At 46.5% G+C, this 3,952-nt stretch overlaps 1 long non-coding RNA gene across 1 annotated transcript; it reads right to left on the reverse strand.

The window, feature by feature from the left end:
- Nucleotides 1-250: 250 nt before the first annotated feature.
- On the reverse strand, nucleotides 251-717 carry LOC309528182. The gene is made up of 2 exons (XR_014217585.1): nucleotides 566-717; nucleotides 251-404 (listed from the first exon to the last, which is right to left on the reverse strand). It is a non-coding gene; the product is annotated as an uncharacterized lncRNA (long non-coding RNA).
- Between the last annotated feature and the right edge of the window lie 3,235 nt (nucleotides 718-3,952).

Raw genomic sequence — 3,952 nt, forward strand, 5'->3', positions numbered from 1 at the left:
ATGAAGAAGGGGAAGGGTGATTTGTTAAGAGATGTAAAGGCAATAAAAAGTTAAGAAATGCATAAGAAGTGGTTAAAACGGTGGATCATCAGAGGTGCTGATGGAAGGCTAAAAAGATTGTATAAGTGATAAGTTTTGTGGTACATTTTATAATTTATATGTTAAAATCAATAAAAATTTTATATATATATATATATATATATATATATATATATATATATATATATAAAATATACTCAGAGTCACAAAGTGATTTCATGCTCTTTATTCAGCTCATAGTGGTGAGGAGGAATGAATGAAAGTCCCCTCAAAGTATCTGCTTTATATACATTATTTACACAATGGGCTGCACATGATTGGCTAATTCTGGAATTCTACTGTAAGCCAATCAGGTTGTGGATTCACTTACCGTATTTTTCGCTCTATAACACGCACTCAACCATAACACGCACGTAGTTTTTAGAGGAGGAAAATGCCACCCGTAGGCATTTCCTCCATAACACGCACAGACATTTCCCCTTACTTTCCAGGAGGAAAAAAGTGAGTGTTATGGTGCAAAAAATACGGTATATCTGGAGCATGATTGGGTGGTTCCTGCCAACCAATCATACTGCTGCATTGTTCTAGGACCAATCAGACTGCTGCATTCTGAATCCTATTGTTCTAGGACCAATCAGACTGCTGCAGTTTGGCTCCTATTCAACTCAGTACATAACATATATATGGAAGCAGGAAGCTGATCGTCTCCAGAGCCCATAAGAAGCCCCTGGTGGACCAGACCGGTGGTCCTTCTACTCCAGCACTGAACCATGGTTGAGTGGAACATCTGGACCAACTCTTACGTGTAGTGAACACCAACCAAGATTAAGAAAAGCCCTGTTGGATCAGGCCCCGTGTCCACCTAGTCATTTAATCAGCACTTCATTGAGAACCATGAATGCCAGAATCTTACTTTTCAGCTCAGCAGCACCACATCTCCTTTGCACGTAGAAGGTTCCAGGGCTAACAGCAATAGATTAAATGGACCGATGGTCTGATCCTGCAGGAGGCAGCTCCATGTGTTCGCTGTAGGTGTAGAAGACAGCTGGGGGGGGGTGTCGGGATGTCCAGGACCGAGGCTGGCAATGCTCTTGATTTCATCACCATCATCCATAACAGTTCTATGCTGCTTAATATGCAAAATCCCTAAGCCGCTCCCATAAAAGACAGTAAGAGAAGTGGAAAAAGAGAGAAAAATGTATGCACAACATCTAAAACCAAAAATCCAAATAAACGTGTCAGGAAAAATAGGAGCAAGCAACCAACACAACATTTGGTTAAATCAATAAATAAGAAAGCAGAACAGTATGAAGCTGTTACAAGCCCAGGGTTGCTTGCTTCTGCTCTGGAGGGTAGGACTCGGACCCATAGCTTCAAGTTACAAGAAAGGAGATTCCAACCAAACATCAGGAAGAACTTTCTGACAGTAAGAGCTGTTTGGCAGTGGAGCAGACTCCCATGTGAGGCAGTGAACTGTCCTTCCTTGGAGGTTTTTAAGCAGAGGTTCTATGAAGATTTAAAAATGGAAATGTGAACCAACACATCAGGAAAAAACAGAGAAGCCGCCAACAAAACGTTTGGTTAAATATCAATAAATAAGAAAACAAAACAGTGTGAAGGCTCTTATGAGTCCGGGATTGCTTGCTTCAACAGATAGGTATTTAAAGGTAAAGGGACCCCTGACCATTAGGTCCAGTCATGGCCGACTCTGGGGTTGCGGCGCTCATCTCGCTTTATTGGCCAAGGGAGCCGGCGTGCAGCTTCCGGGTCATGCGGCCAGCATGACTAAGCCGCTTCTGGCGAACCAGAGCAGCGCACAGAAACGCCGTTTACCTTCCCGCCGCAGAGGTGCCTATTTATCTACTTGCACTGGTGTGCTTTTGAACTGCTAGGTTGGCAGGAGCAGGGACAGAGCAACGGGAGCTCACCCCGTGGTGGGGATTCGAACGACCGACCTTCTGATCAGCAAGTCCTAGGCTCTGTGGTTTAACCCACAGCGCCACCCGTGTCCCTGATAGGTATTTAGGAGGCATTTAAAACAGCCCCTGGAAGGGTGTTTAACCACTGGCCATGTGGTCTGGGGCAGATGAGAATCTAACAATAGCTGGAGTCGCACATGTTCCCTATCCCTGGTTGAAAAGAGAAACCCACCAACAGATGGGATTTCTGAGGACTGGTTGAAAAGCCAAATTAGCAGGCAAGCAAAATACTCCTCCTCCTCCTCCTGATTCTCCGATGGAGAAACAGACCTGCTCAAAGATCTACACGCCGGGTCAATAAACAAACTTTAATTGCAGAGAGGCTCAGCCAAAAGAACCCGCAGTAGGGTTAGAAATAAACTCCTGTAATATATTCGGCCCTGCTCAAGGGAATATTTAGATGTGTACACGCAGAGTTATAGGCAGGATTCTAAGAAAAACTAATAAGAACGCACCATCTCTCTCTCTTTTTTTGCCCTCCTACAGATGGTGGCATTTAAAGCCCAAGATGCCGTTCAACCACCTTTTCGCCCCCGGGGGGAATACTCCTTGCTCCTCTGAGAAGACAGCAACTTCTGCAGGAAATATGGACCACCGGCAACATTTCCCATGATTATTTAACTAACATGGGTCAATATTTATTTATTCTTTGGGATTTTCTAACCAGCCCTGCCCCAAAGGCTCGGGCTGGCTAATTACAACACACGCAATTGAAAGCAGATTTTTTAAAAGTGTAAAACAGAACCTGACTGAAGGCCTTCTCATGCTGCTATTTTAACGGGGACATGCAAAGGCCTTTAAATCTGGATTTGGGCGGTGGTGGGTTTGGGCTTCTGCACTGGCAGAACTCCTCGAAAATGAGGCAAATGCATACAAGGGGGGGGGGGAGGCTTGCTGCAAGCTCCTCAATCAGAAGGAGCGATGAAGCTGGAGCCTGGTCTTCCACAAAGGCTGGAAGAGGGCAACGGCTGAGGGCGTCGGCATGGCCCATCGATTTCCCCGGGCGATGGACGAGCCGGTAGTGGTAGGCAGCCAGGAAAACAGTCCATCGCAGCATGCGTGGCGAGAGGACCGGTGGAGTTGGACAATCACTGGCGAAGAGGCCCAGGAGCGGCTTGTGGTCAGTGATGAAGTCAAAAGTCCTGCCATAGAGGTATTCATGGAACCTCTTCACTCCAGCCACAAGTGCCAGTGCCAGTGCCTCCTTGTCGAGCTGGCTGTAATTCCGTTCCGTCGGAGATAGCATCCTGGAAAAGCAGGCGAGCGGTGCTTCTCTTCCGTCTGGAAAACGGTGACTAAGGACAGCGCCGATGCCAAAAGGTGAGGCGTCGCAGGCAAGGAACAGCGGCCTGGATTCACTGTACTGTACCAGTACACTGTCCGATGAAAGGAGAGCCTTGACCGCGTTGAAGGCCACCGTCTCCCGATGACCCCAGGACCAAGGTGTCTTTGTGCTGAGGAGTTGGTGAAGAGGCTCAGCCACCGTGGCTTTGTGGGGCAGGAACATGTTATAAAAGTTCAGCAGCCCCAGGAACGCCTGCAACTCCGTCTTGTTCTTTGGGATGGGGGCCTGCTGGAAAGCGCAGTGGCCCCCCAGAGAAGAGTGAGTCATATGTTGCATTGCCGTCAGAAAAATACCTTTTGATTTTAACAGGACAGTAACTGCGGCTACTTTATGGTTAGAGATAGAGGTGAATCAAGAATTTATTTCTATATGCAACTACAGCAGCTAGGGTTTTATTAGCCCAGAAATGGAAAGATGAGAAGACATCAATCAAAGAAGAATGGAAAGAAAAACTGATGGAATATACTGAACTGGCAAAGCTAACCAGGAAACTCAGAGACATAAGAGCTGTTCGATAGTGGAATTTGCTGCCAAGGAGTGTGGTGGAGTCTCCTTCTTTGGAGGTCTTTAAGCAGAGGCTTGACAACCA

The sequence above is a fragment of the Podarcis vaucheri genome, assembly GCF_965113315.1.
Source record: "Podarcis vaucheri genome assembly, chromosome: 1".
In the NCBI taxonomy this organism is placed as follows: domain Eukaryota; kingdom Metazoa; phylum Chordata; class Lepidosauria; order Squamata; family Lacertidae; genus Podarcis; species Podarcis vaucheri.